Source organism: Numida meleagris, chromosome 5, assembly GCF_002078875.1.
Source record: "Numida meleagris isolate 19003 breed g44 Domestic line chromosome 5, NumMel1.0, whole genome shotgun sequence".
In the NCBI taxonomy this organism is placed as follows: Eukaryota; Metazoa; Chordata; class Aves; order Galliformes; family Numididae; genus Numida; species Numida meleagris.
In genome coordinates, this window is record NC_034413.1 from 22,990,273 (window position 1) to 23,007,465 (window position 17,193).

The following is a 17,193-nucleotide window of genomic DNA, read 5'->3' on the forward strand; positions in this document are numbered from 1 at the left end:
TGGTTGCATGTGTGTTTGAGTAGACAAATTCAAATTTTCCAGTAAAAACTTTGAGAAGTGCTTCCTCTTTCTGTATTAAATCTTCAGTTACTTTAACCAAGAAATGACCAGAAGAATGGAAATACTAAAAGAACTCTTCCAACTTGTGGAAACTTTTAATTGGCTTTGGTTTTAAGTCTGGGAATAAGCCCTAACTTACTTTTGATTTTCTCCAAATACACATGCTTAACCTAATTATACATAAATTTCTTTTCAAAGACTGTTTTCCTTGATCTTTTCTCTGAAGTGTGTCTTTAACTGCTCATGCTCTTATTATATGGCATTAATTCCAAATCGTTGTGCTTACAGCTAAATTTTCTGTCTTTAAAACACACCATTCACCTGTTTTTCCTTAGTATGAGCTCAAATTACCTATTTTCTTTCTTTGCGTACGTGCTGCCATTTAGAAATGCAATATTTGGTTGCTTGCTGCTTTCATTTTAAATCCAAATCCTGACTGAAAATGAATTTATTTGTAATGCAGCAGAGGGAACACCTGCTCTTGACATGTGAGAATGTTCTGATGACATAACCAGCTACCAATAATAGAAGCTGCTCTTTGGGCCTTCATTGTGAGCTATGTGATGCTTCCACCACACTGCCAAGTCAAACATTGTAATTCCACTCACTGAGAACTATTCCTCAGAGAGGGAGCAAGTGAGCAAGACTGTGAGTACTGAATGACTTCTGAATATCCTTCTGTAATACAGCTGACTTCAGTGGTGGGTGTTTTTTTCTGTATTGTTGCTCAGACCCAAGACTAACAGGAAGAATTCTAATATGTTATTTTGGCAGTTGTTGTTTAAAAGAAAGCATTTTACATTTTGGTGTAGCATTTAGGAAGGGTTAGGTTAGCAAAAATTAAGGGAAAGCATTTACAAAGGAAATGGTTTCAGCTCTGTGTGGGCATTGCTTTATTTTAATTCAACATTTAGACTCAGTAGCAGTGAGACTGTTGATTCGCATAGGAACCACCACTGCAATTAATATCCCTCTAAAAGCCTCTGTGCCAAACTGACTCTTGCAGGGCCTGCAGTCATTTTGCAGTCTGGACTGTGAGATAACAGGTGTGCGGAGTATTACATTTCTCTAGGAGACAATGCTTTGCTGTCCTGGAATCTGCATTCAGACACCCTGGTGCACCAGTTCGTTATCTCTTGCTAACCTGATGCTGTCAGTGTCTGTGCCGTCTCTACATTTATGCCCTGTCTGTTGATAGTCCACAGTAAAGCTGTGAAGAACATCTTTGATTTTTCTTTTTTGCTCTTTTTTTTCCTCTTTGGGGTTATTTTTGTATCAGTTTGGACTATTTGGATTTTTGAAGATCTTCATTAAGATTAAACATAGTTTCTCTCCTTGGATAACAACGGCAAAGGTAATCTTCCAAGCTGCCATAAAGTCTTGTCAGACATTGGTTGTCTGAGTTACATTTGGGCTACAAGGTGTGTAAATTGCAATAGAATTTGTCCTGCTGTTTGGTATATCAGTGTTCTGGCAGATCTTCCTTTTTTTTCATAAAAAGAACAGAGTTACTATGTCACTTTCTGCAGGAATGATTTTCTCACCTAGGTGTAAAGTTACACAACTAACTTCATTTCCGTTTTTTTTTTGGAAAGTTTATGACATCCTGCACAGTATTGATGCACATACCAGGTGACAGATATGGAAAGTTTCTGCACTCCACAGCAGGGGAAGTTAAGAGCAAGGAGTTTACAAACTTACAGAGATGGATGGAGGTTGAGAAGATGATTCTTAGAGAAGATCCCTACCTGCTTTTTCTTATTTCTGCTATTTGCAAATTTGCTAATTTTAAGTAATTTGCTATTCTGAATTGCGCAGTGATGTTCCAAGTGAGTATAAGCCTCTGGACTGTATATAAATGATGTTCTCCTTATGTCTTTGCTATTTGTTGTTACTATCACTGTGTTACCATGGCAATATTTTTGTGCACTGACTGGTAAAGTGTGGCTAACAAAGAGCTGGGAGACTATGATCAATTTACTACGCTTTTGACACAGTGAGGTGAATTTAAAACAATTTTTCCCTCTGAAAAGAAGAAAGGTGATGGGTTTATGTGAGGTTGTGAAGAAGTCAGCTGCTGCCCCAAAACACAAATTTGCTTTCCTCAGGGAATGAATACAAGTGTGAGCCTCAAACGTTTGCCCCTCGCGGTCAGTTCCAAACAATTAGATGTTTTTCATACTGAGATAAATATATGCAAATTAAAACTGAATCAAAAATAAATTTGACTCACCTGATGGCTCTTGTTTGGTTTTGCCACCACTCATCTAGCTGTACACATTGTTATTCTCTAAAGTACGCTTTTGCCTACTCTGACAAACACTAAAAAGCAGTAAAAAAGTATTTAAGAGATCCCAATACCTTTTTTTTTTTTTTCCAGCAAAGAAAACTGCTGATCAAAAGGCTTAATGTTTCTGTTTTATATCCAGCAGTGGATTTCAGGTGGTACCTCTGTGTTTTCTCTTCATCGTCTCCTTCTATATGGGAAGCTTTGGTTCGTGTTTAGTAATTCACCTTTTTTTTTTTTTTTTTCAAGCTAGCATTCTTCTAAACACAGTAACAGTAGAAAGTAAAGTTAACATGTTTTGGAAAGGTAGAGTTCAATTCCACCTGTCATTGCAACTCATATCACAGAAATACCTGTCATGGGACCCTACTCTGCCAAGCTACCATAGGAAGCTCTAGGAAATACAAGCAAAACAGAATAATGTTCTCCAGGAACAAACAGCATCCCTGTGCCATGGCTTGTTTCCATGGAGGAATCATGCAAAGCTTAAATGATCAGTGCTATATGATCCCTAATGATTGATAATTTAATAATTCACAGAAATGACTTTTGAGAAAAGAATGTCACTTTTTAAAACACTTTCAGAAAGTTTTGAAACCATCATCCTTAATGATGATGTTCTTTTTGGAGGGGGATTCCAATTAGTTTCAGAAGCTTTCAATGTAAAACAGTGTTAATTCTGAAAACAATAATTATTTTTAGGATATACCATTTGTTTTTAAAAGGACCAGAGTACACATGCTTCTGACAGCAATGAATGGTAACTGTGAATGCTCAGCCCCAAGGAATTAAGAAATAACTAGATTTGGTGGCATCTAAATTTTGTGAATGACAGTCTATCTACCTTGGGTTTTTTTTTTTTTTTTTTTTTTTTTTTTGCTTTTGAGTGAAGGACCCTCTCACCAAAGCTGGTAAGCACAGCAACCTATGTATACCATCTTTGATTTTGTTCTAAAAGGGAAAGGATGAAAGATTAGCTTGCTACTTCTTTTGGTGAATTTTCAGCAATGTGAGTGAATACAGTGCCTCATATTGTAGCCTGTTGAGGTTAAGATTCAATTTATGAGTGCTTTCAGGTTCAGCTATTTATGATGGAGCCTGGTCAAGGTCAAGGTGGGAAACAATGTTTGAAGCTCCTTTACTAGTCTTATGATGATGCCAGCTTATCTTAAGTAGAGAAACTAGCACATAGCCCATTAAGGACAGCAGCGATACCTGATTTGTTAGTTACGTTTAGAAGCTGTGCTTAACAAGATCTGTGGACTCATTCAATTTGTAACAAAATAAGTTCAGCTTCCAATTACCCAGCACACTGTTTGTTTTTATTTAACTACATCATTTTTCATTGTGCTGCAGGGTATATTTTGCAAGTTATGTCACTTCTAGTTACTCTCTTGAGTCTGACTGATGTTAAAGCACTGACCTGAGATGGAAAGTCAAATACTGAAAAGCAAAATAACATTTGGTTCATCACTGCTAGTCTCGAAAAATATATCTGCAACTGTTCCATTAGTTCTGAGCCCAGAGGGCTTCAGTGAGATGTGGGATTATGCTGTATATTAGGCAGAACTACAGAAAGCTTAATGAATAGTTTTCCTGTTTGGTTGATTTTGTCATAGCTCTGCTAGAGTTCTTTTGAAAATCTGAATCTTTGCTTTGTAAGTGCCTAATGTCAATAAGTACCTTGCAGAGGAATATAAAGAGAACTTGAACTCTTTCCGTGTTTATTTCTTCCCCTGGAAGCATGCTCTTTTGAAAAACGAAGGGAAGATGAAGTACATGAGTAACTGCAGCAAAGCATGCACCTAGTCATGCATAAGGGTTGCCAGTGTGCTTGTTACTTGACCAGTAGGACAAGAAGAGAGATGCTTCTTCCTGCCTTTTGTCCTCATTCCTTTATTACAAAGCAACAATACTCCTAGGAGCCTAAATTTTTACCTACTTTAGAATAAGAGCTGAAAATATCCTAATTGACTGGAAATGTGAAGACAGCCAAAAGCAGACTTTGGCTGCTGCAGAGATCAGAAAGGAAATTTCACTTACTGTGTAAAAGCTTGAAGTGTTTGATGTGTTATAGGGTGTTTGGCCACTGCAGGAGACAAACTTCTGGACCTGACAGGCAAAAGAAAGGACAGTGAGACAGCTGCTGTGTTTGCATGATGTAGTGGGTTGCTGTGTAAGAAGGATTCATTTGTTTATGGAGAATACAGTAGTTCATAATTTCCTCACATCTCTGACTCATGTTGAATTCATAAAGCAGCAGATGTAGGTTAAACAGCTTAGTAACGGGGATCCTCACCAATTAGTCATAACTTTTCAAAATGGAAGCTCAGGGAGCCACCAAATGTAAATGAAAATCACAAAGAAAGAAAAATCTCACTGAATAATATTGTAAAGTCATTGTGAAATAGGAACATCCTAGAGATGGAAGATGCTGTGAGGCGTGGCATGACTGGGTAAGCCACCGTGGCAGAGACTGGAGATGCAAACCTGTATGTTTTCAATTTTGGGGGTTGGGGCTGTGTGGTTTACAAGGGGAAAGGGAGATCAAAGAAGAGTATGTCAGGTTGCCCCAGAGGGACTTTTAAATTATAGCAGGGACTGGAGTGATTTGTGAGATGCTTTTAATTTCCTGTGCTACCAGTAGAAGAGAGTTTTAGAATTCTGTTTGCCAGAATTGCCAAAGAGGTAGCTAATAGCTATTTCATGAAAAAAGAGAAGCTGGATGAGTGGCTAATTTTCAGAAGGTTTTTTTGAGCTGACGCACAAAACCATTTTGGTTGAGCTTTGTGAAAATATGTTTCAAGTGTATGTGCAAAGTGCTTCAGAATTCATCAGGATGAAAGAATATCTATGTAAATGCAAGATAATAATTAATGTGCTTCATGCATTTAATTTCTGAGAATATGCACAATTCCTAACAAATGACTTTGTTCAGTTCTTCATGCAACAATTTCTTTTGGATTTCTCCTACAGACTTAAGAAAACAGGCAGTTCCTTTTTTTTTTTTTTTTTGAGAGTTATATGTAAATGAAATCTGTTTTCATTCAACTCTAAATATATATTTCATATATTTTAAGTGTGTATTTTATATATAGATATATAAAGAATTTGAAGCTATCATACCCTATGCAAAAAACTACACTTGCTATAACCTGTTACAACCATTTGGCTTTAAAAATAGTAAATACAGCAGTATAAGTATTTTATAAAAGTTTTTTTGAATCATTTTGTTGAAGTGTTAAACTAGGTGTTGATGTGACTCCCCCCCATGTGAATATTTTCATTCTCTTTTTTGAGTTTCAGTTTTTTTAATTTGTTCCTTTGTTTTTGGTAGTTAATGACTAGTTCATTGAAAATTTTAAAAACAGTTGGGAGAACAAAAACAAACAAAAATTTTCCATCTTCCAATCTATATTTAGGAACTAGATGTGCAAAAATGAGATATACCGTTTCTAAAGTCCTTGAAGAATGGAAATAATAAGTTTAAATCATTTAATGCATAAAAGAACTTATTTTATAAACTAATTTTCAGTACCAATGCACTTGATACTTTGTATTTCTTAAGAACAAGGGATACTTAAAATAATTTTGTATAATATAATTTCAAAATTCTAATTTTAAGCAGTTTCCAATTCCCATGCTACTCTTATTGATATGCATCAACTGCAGTTGGTATGTATCAAAAGCCATTACCTAACACTGAGAAGTGAACTTTGTAAGTATTTTCTAACAGGAAAGCTAAGAATTAGAAATGAAATAAATAGAGTAGTCACATATAACTGCAAAGATAAATGTATACATAGGACTGCTTCAGTGCTGCGTAAAATACTTAATTTTATAAAAAAGGATGTAAACTTTCTTGGGACAAATGATTAATACATACAAGTGGAAATCAAATTGTAATCGGTTGTTTTGACTAAAGATTTTCCTGTGAATTTAATTACAATTAAAAATCAGTGAATGATGTAGTTTCTATTTCAGTCACTGCAGTAAATAAACGTCAAGGGCTGATTTGGTTTCTCAAAGGAAAATTGTCAACATTGTGTGGCTGGTATTGGAGTAAATATGTAGGGGAAAGCACTTACGCTTGTCAAATTTCAATATAAATTATTCTGTAGAACAGCAGATACACTATTATTGACAAGAATTTACTACCTTTAAAAATTGCATTTTGAAAGTAAGATCATTAAGAAATCATCCTCAGTCTTGGAAATTTACAGCTTGCAGTGTTTATTTAAATACTGTGCAAGAAAAAAGTCAGCTCTCTCGGCCTACCGTCAAGAAAACACAATCTATTGCTCTGAAGAGAATAGCTGCTAGGAGAATCAATGCAAATGTAGTTTCTTTTCTCAGTAGAAAGCTCCCAGACAGGGTTCAGCCTAAGTTCAAAGATTTTGTTGTGTTGAAATACAACATGGTTACACTATGCTACACTTGGAAGTAATAGATTCATTACCTTGGGTGGAAAATGTGTAACTTCTTGGCTGGCAGGTGTATGAACATGATGGCTGGGCTGTTTTTAACCAGCTTTCCTGAGTTTTGCGTTTCCTCATTCAAGACTGAACTTGAGCAGTCTTGGTTATGGCATCTCCACTTGTACCTTCATTGTTATGTCTCTTCTAGAAAGACAGGTATATTGAAATGTACCTCGATTAGAATATAAGACCTTTATTTATTCTGATCTAGTTAGATTCTCTTTGATACAGGAAGACTTTTTTCTCACAACATAATCTACAGCAAAGATGATGAGCAGTGATGCCATATTTTGGCCAGCGATATCAGAATCAAAGACAGGCAGATGTATAATCAGAGATCCTGATTCAATCCATAAATAAGCCAGCATTAAATATATTTTAGGTTTGTTTTCTGTAGAAAGAAGGTTTATTATCTAATCTGAAAAATGCATAAGTATTGCTAAGGTAAATATTGTCCTACAAATCTCGTAACTTGAGAGCTGGAGAGAGACCCTGGAGGTGCTCTGAGTGAAGGCAGAGCTGCAGGTTGGGGTCAGGAAACCTACTCCAGGGAAACCTAGTGAGGAGAGAGAGCTTGTAAAGTGCACCAGGTATAGGTGGATTAGCTGAAGCTTATACCTCTGCAAGCCTGTGAGTCCATCAAGATGTAGCTGAATGTACGACAGCATTTTTCATTAGCTTTAATGCTCAATCAACTATTCCTCTGGCAACTAAAATAAATATTCAGGAAGGTGATTGATGAGGCAGCATGGGAAGGTGGCAGAGCAAGCTTTGGAAATTCCTGCTCCAGGAGGACTGTTGCATCACCTCTCTAGGAGACTATTTTCCTGTTTGCATCAGTCTTTGAAGGGCTCATCAAAACTGGCTCAAAAATGTGAAGAACTTGATGTATAATTTTAATTTTTCACAAAATTTTGCATGAAGGGACAACTTACTTTCTGGCTAGCATATTTCATTTTATAATTAGTGATGAGGCAAAAACACTGATCTGATTTCTGTTACGAACAAGGAATATGATGCTCGCAGGTTCCAAAGGAGCCTGGGTGAAGAAGTGTTTTGTCCTTTATTGGTGCATTAATAGTCAGATAAAGAAAACCTCCCGAGAGGTATTGTGAATTCTTCCTCATGGCAAAAATCCCTGAATAAAAGGAAGCTGGTAACAGACCATTGGTCTGAAAATGCATAAGCTCTGCTGGATTCCAATCTCCGTGCCTTTAAATAAGGTTCTGTACAGTTTGATGGCAAAGTCATGTTCAGGGCTCTGCATGCAGAGATGCTGGCTGTTGGGTTGGGCTGCATCACATGCCCCTTGCAGCTGTTTTTGCTCCCTTGGTGCAGCAGGATGTGGCACCCTGTTACCTGCAGCATAACACACCTGTAGGAACGTATGCTATGTTGAGACAATTAAAAATGAATGTATAAAAGTATTAAATTTAAAGGAATGAATGGAACTATTGAGTAAATTTGAGTCTAAAAATTGCCAAAAATAAATAAACTTTTCAAGATTAATTATTTTGTAATTAGTTTGTTATTATGGGAAAAAAATGCCATGAAAGCAATTGGGCTGAATTAAAAATGATAACAGAGTTAGGCTGGAGTGAAAATGATCGTTAGAGGTAAAGCATGCCTTGTTATCATTTGTTTCAGTAGAGACAGTCTTCATATAAATTTCAAGAATTTTCTGAGAAAATTGATTGGTGTTTGAACATTTTGATATAAAGTGCTCCTCACAATTTTTGTAAATAAGAGGTATAAACACTTTGTTTAGGGAAGTTAAAATTAAACATTAAAAAAATTAAATATTATTTAACATACTTAAGTATTTTATTTTAGAAATTAATAGCATTAACAAGCAAAGAAAAATTAAGATCTATTTTGAAATGTATGGACCCTTACAGATTCAAGTTAGTGAAGTAAAATAAATGTAAGCATAAATGGAAGGAAGTGGCATAGTGCACGCTGACATTGCATGCTATCCAAATGGAAGGAGTGTTTTTTTGACATAAACAACAACAACATAATTATTAATAATTACCTTGCATTTTAGAGCAGGCCTAATGGATTATAATGGAGTGATTAAAAGGTATCTCTGAGACTGTTGAGAGAGGCACTGAAGACCATGGGTTTGTGCATTTTGACTAGTTTCGTGCTCTGGATAGCAGTGTCAAGATATCAGTGAAACACTCATAACTCCTCTGGACCTGCGGTAGTTGTGTTATTGGATGTTTTGTTCTACATTTGTACTAGAACAAGATAATTAATGTGAAAATGTAATTGTGTGTGTGTTAGCAAAATGAAAATTACTGTTTAGTCTAACGGAAGTGATGGCATTTTTATTCAATTTTCTACAGTGGCTGCTGCACCTGTTTTTAGTTATTTGTTGAGAAATGCTAATCGCGCCTTTTGGTAATTATTTGCCCTGTATTTGGTTTCAGGATTGTAGTGGATGAATAAATTGATACTTTTACAAATAAGGTTATCTAAACTTGTCCATAGATCAGGTGTCTACAATGTAAGCTCTATTTTTAAAAGCCATCTTTTCTGTTTCTTTGTGGCCATATATATTTTTTTGTTATGTATATCATATACACTGGATTAAAAAATCCCCAAAGTAACGGTTCTTCCAAAGCAGCTTAGTAAAAAAACAGATTTCTTACTAGCTTTTTTCTTTGCAGTAGTGTTTGAAAGTTAACTCTGAAATAGTTATCTTAAAAATAAACTTGCTGTATATCTGGCATTTCTGAAACATCCTTTGGTTTTCTAAGTGCTGCAAAGAACTATAATTCATAACCTCTCTGAAAAACTCACCAATTATTGCTGAGATCTTTCAAGATTTTTGCTTCAGATCAAACTGATTACTGCTGTAAGTAGTATTTTATGTTGGAAAGAGTTGGTCTTATTTCTTTTTAATTCTCGTCTTAGTTGTTGCATTCTTCAATATATGATTAGCCTGACTAGAAATCAGTATTTTACCCCAAATAAATATGAATACTTACCTAGAGGATCAGCATTTTGCCTGGTTAGAAGCAACATATTGATGTCATATCAGTTCTGTCTAGGAAGCCAGATTAGGCATTCCCACCTCTCCCTGCCCCTGGACTTGAATTTCTGTGCCTCTGTTCATTGCCTTTTCATTTCCATGGTACAACTGCTTTTGTAAATGAACCGGAAATTAGACAATTGCAAGGATCCTGATTTTTCAGTAATTAAAAAAGAGAAAAAATTCTCAGCATTCTCAAAAAAACCAGAGTCTAGTTTTAAATAAAGATTATTTGAACCTCATAGTGCAGCCAGAACTGTAATGCAACCAGCTCTTTAATGCAAAGAACAGTGTCGATAAAACAGAGGAGGCAACGACAAGGCTGATTAGTTGCCATTGGTAAGAGCACCATGGGCATTTTTGTTTTTGTTTTTCTTTTTTGTTTCACTGCCAGATTTGATGCATTATCAAAATCTGAGCATTTTCAGTATTAACCGGGAAAGGAATTGAAACTTCATACCAGTATAATTCTGAACTTTACATAAACAGAAATACTAATTATAAACATGCATAGCAATAAGGACAATGAAAGCAGTTCCTGATACAGAAATGAAAGAAAGGAAGTGCTATTGGATTAAGTGAAACTTGTACTAATATTTGTTTAGATGAGTCTGGGACATTAAAATAGCATTTTTCTTAATTATCTTTCCAAATTTTAACAGATTTGTATTAACTGTAAAGTTTAAGACTGCAAAATATAATATTTGTTAGGATACAGTAAAAAAAACATTTCCAAAATCTTTTGTCCAAAATGAGTCTAAATCCTCCTGATAGCAACTGAGGTTAAAAAGAAAAAAAAAAGAGGGGGAGGGGAATATTAATTAAACAACAAAACCATAATTTTATTAGTTGCACTTCACAGATGTCTTTGCAGAAAAGAAACGACTAGGACTTTCTGTTATTAGTGTGCTTCACTACTCTTATTGACTCTTTATTCCATGTTCTTTACAGTTCTGACTATAATTGACCCACTTGGCGTAGTAGTGGTTATTAGATCTGATCTTCTATTTTTTTCATAGAAAACAGAGTTTAACTCAGTGAAAATTAACAAATGGAAGATTTGTTTATAAAGTTTATAAACAAAACAACTTGGTGAGTTTTTCGTAATTCTTTTTGTTTCACACAGGTCCTGATACAACGTCAGCTAAGGCCAACGTAAGAGCAATATGATGGAAGTCACAGAGCAAATACCTCCTATTGTGAACGTATAGGATGCCAAAGTCCCACATTTGGCTTGTCTGCACGCATGCTACGTATGACTTGGGTAAGTCTCTTACCTTCTCTACTTAGTCACAATTCTCCCTAGCTCATCTTTAAGTAACCAAGAGGGAGATCAGAATATAATTGCATAGATAGAACTGTCTTTGATAGTGAGTTAACAGAGTCAATTTTTGTCACTGATCTTGTTATAATTTATTGTAAAAATGTTGTATTATGCTTTCACTGTTTTGGAGGTTATTTTGTGCTCTCACCTTATTCACTGTACCGTTTTCCACAAGTACCTCTCCCTCAAGTACTTATAATAAACAAAGTAGTCAATTGCCTGGAACAACAGACCACCTACTTGGTTTTCTATCCTGCTTATACAGCTGGTATGCTCCTATTCCTACTTGAAGAAAAGCCAAGATTTGTGTGGTGGCAGCTGATTCTGGGCAGGGAATTATCCCTGTTAGCCTACCCATTTCTCCACTGCACTCCTCCTCTGCATGTAGAGGAACCAGCACCAGGTCAAGATACCCCTTCTCTCTGTGTCCTCTTCAGAACATGAAGAAAGTAGGGCTGCTGCCATGTGGAAGAGGATTAGGGGGAGGAGGTAAGAAGGTACTTGGTGAAGAACAGGAATCATCAGCTAGCGAGGAAATTGTTTGGGGTTTTTTTGGAAATGGATTTGTTCCTGCTGGTGATGGGTGCAGAGGGTTCTTTTCAAGAACCCAATGTTTTGCCCAGACTTCACTGACCCTTATTGGTAGTTTGGTAGTACACGAAGGCTCTCATCTGATTATGACAAGTGTTGGGTAACAGTATTTTATTTTTTTTTTCTGATTATAGCTGCAATAGCAGTGATTTTCCATGTCCAACTTAATTTGAGATTTAATTCTTACTTTAAGTTCTGCCCAGTTGGGTTTATCCTTTACTAATAGTTTTAAATAGTGGTGCAGAAGTAAGTATATTGGGGATTAAAGATCAGTGCTGTGAAATTTTTAAATTCTGGTTGTAGATTTCTACTCAGAGGATGGCTTTTTGATTTTTTTTTTTTTTTAGTTATTGTTGTTTTATTCATCTCTATTTGTCTAAAAGACCAGTTGAAAAGCACTTCAGCTATTGTAAGTCATTCCAAAAGCTGCTATCATTTAACAGCTGCTTTTGTTGCTTTTATAGCTATAGGCCTTAAAGTTTATTTGATCTCCTTAAGAGACCTTATTGTGCACTCTTATGCAATCCTGTTTTAAGGAGATGTACGTGCCTATGGCTGGAAATAGGCTCAGACTGGGATTTTCAGAACTGTCTTACAGTCTGACTTGCACCAAAATCGATGGCTGTCAGGCTGCTAGTAAATCCCTCTAGATTCCTGTCTATCCTTTTAGAAATGGCCTTGAGGAGGAAGGCTTACAGGGCCCTGATATTAACCTGGTGAAAGCGAGAACTCCTACAGGGATACTTAGCGTCCGATGCTGGTGAAGTGGATGTGGTTGGGAAGGTGGAGTTCATAGCTTGGTGGAGAGATCAGCTGGAACAGAGAAGTGTTCAAATAGCTACTGAATCCTAGGAAAACAGTGGATGTGGATGTGAAGGTTGGTAGGTGCTTTACTCTTGCTTTATTTGCCTGCTGGGTCTACCTCAGCTCAGGCTTTAATAATAACATCATCCTCTGACTAGTTTTCCATATAGATATGGTGTGTCCTTGGCAAGTAGGAAGACTGTCAACAGTCTGCTCTGCAACTTAAAGCCTCTATGGGAATGCCAGAGTGGGTATTTCTTACACCTGTCATCTTTCTCATTTTGGAATGATGAATCATGGTTATTTCGAACAGAAAATTTGTGCACTCAAAGATGTTTTGAAAGTCCTGGCAGTTAAGCAGTTAATGTAAAGCCTGGCATTGGAAAGCAAGGATGGGGTTGTAGACAATAGCTCATGGCTAAAAGCCTGATGAGAATTGTTAAACTGGCAAGCTCTATAAAAGTAGCACTCATAGACTCATAGCTAAAAGTGAGCCTCTTGTGCAGGAGAATGAAATGCCCTGTAACAGAAGAGCAAGGATGTCCTGTAAATGGAGTAAAAAATGTCTGTGCTGTTCCTTTTGGTTATAGCCTGAAAGGTCTAAACACGAGGAACAAATTTATAGTAAGAAACACATGGACAGATTTTTGCTTCTTTGGGGCTGCTTTAGGCTACTTTGGTAAACTGTAGTTCACTCACATCATTTTGCTTTCCTGCAGCTTCACTCTCCAAGTTATTCCTTTCCCAGCCTTACGTTTCTTACACAACCTCATTCCTTTTTTTTTTTTTGATACTTCCCTTTCAAGCTCACTGTTGTAGTATTTCAGCAATTAAAAATAATTTTCCCCTATTGTTTTCATGGCACTAATCTGTGTTTTTGCCATGCACTTCAGATAAGTTTGAAAACCATAATTCAGAGGTCCAGATTCAAAATGGATTCTCATAACTCAGTCTTGGCCAAGCTAGGAGCCTAGGACCATTAGCAATTTGAATATAAACTATGCCTCATTGTTTTAGACTTGTTAATCCATAGGCACCTAGTTTTCCATCAGTACTATTGTTCTAGTATGTGCCCATGTGGTGCAGTGTAGCACCGTGCAGAACCCCATGTCCATATGAAGCAGCAGTACAGTACGTTGCAGGTGTACATAGCTTGTTCCAAAAGTAATGCCTCCTATTTATTTCCATGGAAACTACAACAGCTACAAATAGTACAATAGCACTATTTCATAGAGTAAATTCTAAGCTACAAAACACTGTTTTTCAGCATAGTCACCACCATTTCTGCCAGTGATGAACAAGAGCCTACATTCGACGTTCATAAAAACCTGCACCAATGGCGCTGACTGTGAAGCCATGGACCATCAGAATAAAATGAGGCATTACTTTCAGATCAGCCCTTGTACTTGGACAAATATGAGTCCTGAATTAGGTTAATGCTCGTTGTTAAGGCTCTGAGTTAAGATGTCATGTCTTCATTGAGTAGGATGAGATTAGAAGGGGCAAGGGAGGACTGGTATGCGAATGAACAATGCCAGGTAGCTAGGAACTGTTTCTTAATGCCCCCTCTTCTTTCTTCAGTTTTACTAAAATGAAGTGATAGCCAAGATCAGTACAGCTTCATATATTTGATATCACCAAAACACCTTGTACAGCTGTTCACCACTGTTTGGCCAGGCTTTGACACCTGTAAGGCGCCCTGGCACTCCTCTCTGAAGGAAGGGAATTCTCTGATTCCTAGTGTAATTATGAAATAAGAACAGTGTCATCTCTAAGCTGCAATAAAGTCTTAGAGAACAAGTAGGTAGGTATCCATGCTGATACTCTAGCCACAGCCAGGTAGTCACCTACTGTTACTTTATTTCAACAACAGAGGCTTTGCCAAGTTTCTTAGGAGATCTGACAGCAAAGGCTGAGTGAAACAGTTACAGTGAATTAACTAGAGCAATTCAGTGAAGCTGCAGAGAAAAATCTGGATTTTATAACCTTAAACTCTTTCTGAAAATTTAACTTGAAATAAGACTGGAAAACTCTTTGAACTTGGGGAGAAACTGAAGTTTTCAGGTCAGGCTTATTTGTTAACTAAGGTTTTTGATGAGTTAAATCTTTTAATGGAATGTGAGTTGTCATTGTCATCTTTCAAAAATTGATAGAAACAAATCTCCACCTCAAAGTATAACATGAATTTTCTTGAAATATATTTTAATAGTCTCTGAAAACAAATGTCTGTCAATGATGCACCTGTGTTGAGAACATTACTTAAAAAAGTAAGTAAACTTTAGCAAGTTATAAAGGTTTTTCAGTCTGAAATCTAAGCATTCTCAAGGCATAAGGTATTTGTGATGCATGAAAAGAATGAAATGAGAAAAATAATAGTAATAGGCTTGTGTCTTGTATGGAAGAACATACATAGTCTTGACTCTTCCTGACTTTGATGGCTGAATGATCATGAGAGTAATTGGAGTCATTTGGGTCATGTGATTTAAACGCTGTTGTAAAATATCTACGTCTGAAGAAATAGAAGAAGATGGAGACAAAGTTGTGCAAATTATTTAGAAGCAGAAGGGATTTAGAATTTCGGTTAAAATTTAAATAGTGAACTGAAGCCGTGTTTAAAAATTGCTATTCCAAGAGACAGGGGAGAGAACAGTGGTGGACAGTTTCTGGGTAGGTGTAGCTTGATTTGTCATCAACTGAGTAAAGTAATAGGCTTGATGCTTTAGAAAATGTGCAGCTTGCCCAGTGTATCAAGAATCAGCATGGTTGCTTCTGCTACAGAGCAGAAAGGAGGAGAGTATAAACAGTTAACCAGGATGTTTCTATTCTATGTATATCAGTTATTACAATCTCTGTGCAAAGAGTGTGTTTGTCTTTTTTGCCCATTTTTATTTTTATTTTATTTTATTTTTTAGTGTTTGGTTGAAGTAAACTGTCTGGACTTTTGGGTGCTATTCAACCTGCTGAGGTTGTTGCACATGTACTGTATTATGGCTGGTATTAATTTACAAGAGGGAAATTTATAGGCTTTGTATGGGATGCTTGTAAACCTGTACCACATCTGCAGGTGTGGCCATTATACTATTAACTCAATTCTGTTTTCAAGTTTCTCTGGGAACAAGAGATCCACAGACTGCAATAACATATAACGTTGTATTGAAATGAATGGTTTCTACATTGTAGCGATTCCCATTTTCTAGTCCCCGAGCACTGGTTCCTCTGCAAGCAAGATCTTGTACAGATATAAGCATCAGTTCATTGACAAACTTAAGAATATGCTTTATTTTAAACATCTGAATAGTTCCCTAGATACGTCATAAAAAGGGCACCAATAGCAGAACTTCACATTTCATACAGCATTTAACAAATACAGAGAAAGAACACAGGTGTACTGCAAGTCACATTTTTCTCCAAAGCGTCGTTTCTGGTTCAAAGTGTTATTAAAAGCAGCAGTGCAAGAATGAAAGTATGTACAAAGTGGGAACGGGATTAGCCTTAAAGTTTATAGCATTTGTAAGTATACGTGAGCTTCAAACACATTTTAAAGGACAGTCTCACACTACTGTGCATGTCTATATTTCATCACTTGATTATATTTTCAGAAAGGCAAAGCAGCAGTTGGTAAAATAGTTGTGGAAGCAAAAATACAGATTCACTAAAATATCTGCGTTTTACACTACTTAACTGTATTGAGTATCATGAGTTATAAATCCTTTTTCAACGAAGTCATTTAAAAGCCATAATTGTTAAATTGGAAGCTGACGTGAAATTCTTCAGTCTAGATCAAACACAGAGTAATGAAATTGTCATAGTCAAATATGTATTCAAAAAATACAAAATTCAAAACCTCTGGTACAATGAATTCCTTAACTTTAGATTATATTCACCTGTTAGCAGTCTCTAAAAAACAAACAAGAGAACAACCCTCCTGTGTTTTCTAATGAAAGTAAAAGTTATGTAAGCGTACAGACTTCACAATTTATTTAGGCTGTGTTCTTATCTAGCATTGAGCAAGGAATTATTAAAACATATTTCTAACAAAGCTGAAATTGTTTCTAGCTCACATCACAAACATTTCTTATCAGATAGGGATACAACCAACAGATGCATTCCACTGAAGCCTACTTAGACATTTGTGCTTTACGTTAAGAATGATATGATCATAAAAAATTCATGGCATAGTTTTCACTCCCACATTTTACAGTGGAGATTTGCGGAGATGATGGCACTTTGCTCTGGGAGAGGAAAACTAATACATAAGTCTAGAAGACTGTGAGATCATGAAGGGAGGCAGTGATATATACACACAAAAACTGGTAATACAGAAATATTCCTGTTGAGAAGTACTCAGAACATGAGAAAATTTCATGAATTCCTTAGGTTTGGTCAATCTATTCAGTATTTTTGTAGTTAAATAGTGGAATAGATCATGTTACCAGGACATCTGCCAAAAAAACTGAACCATCTGCTTAAAAACTGATGGCACAGTGTAGAACAGTGTTTATAATCTCTATGATTTCAGCACAACTAGTTTGTGATTTCTATCAAAATGTATTAAAAACAAGTGTGTTGCAGGTGCAAAGCCAAGTTTCCACCCTTCTGCTCTCTCAGC

The 17,193-nt window shown here is 36.2% G+C and overlaps 1 long non-coding RNA gene across 2 annotated transcripts in view; it reads left to right on the top strand.

The window, feature by feature from the left end:
* Positions 580-17,193, top strand: part of LOC110400546 — a 45,059-nt gene continuing 28,445 nt past the window's right edge. For both annotated transcript variants that reach the window (XR_002439930.1, XR_002439928.1), the window contains exons 1-2: positions 580-708; positions 10,992-11,129. This is a non-coding gene — a long non-coding RNA (uncharacterized LOC110400546). The remainder of the gene's footprint in view (positions 709-10,991; positions 11,130-17,193) is intronic.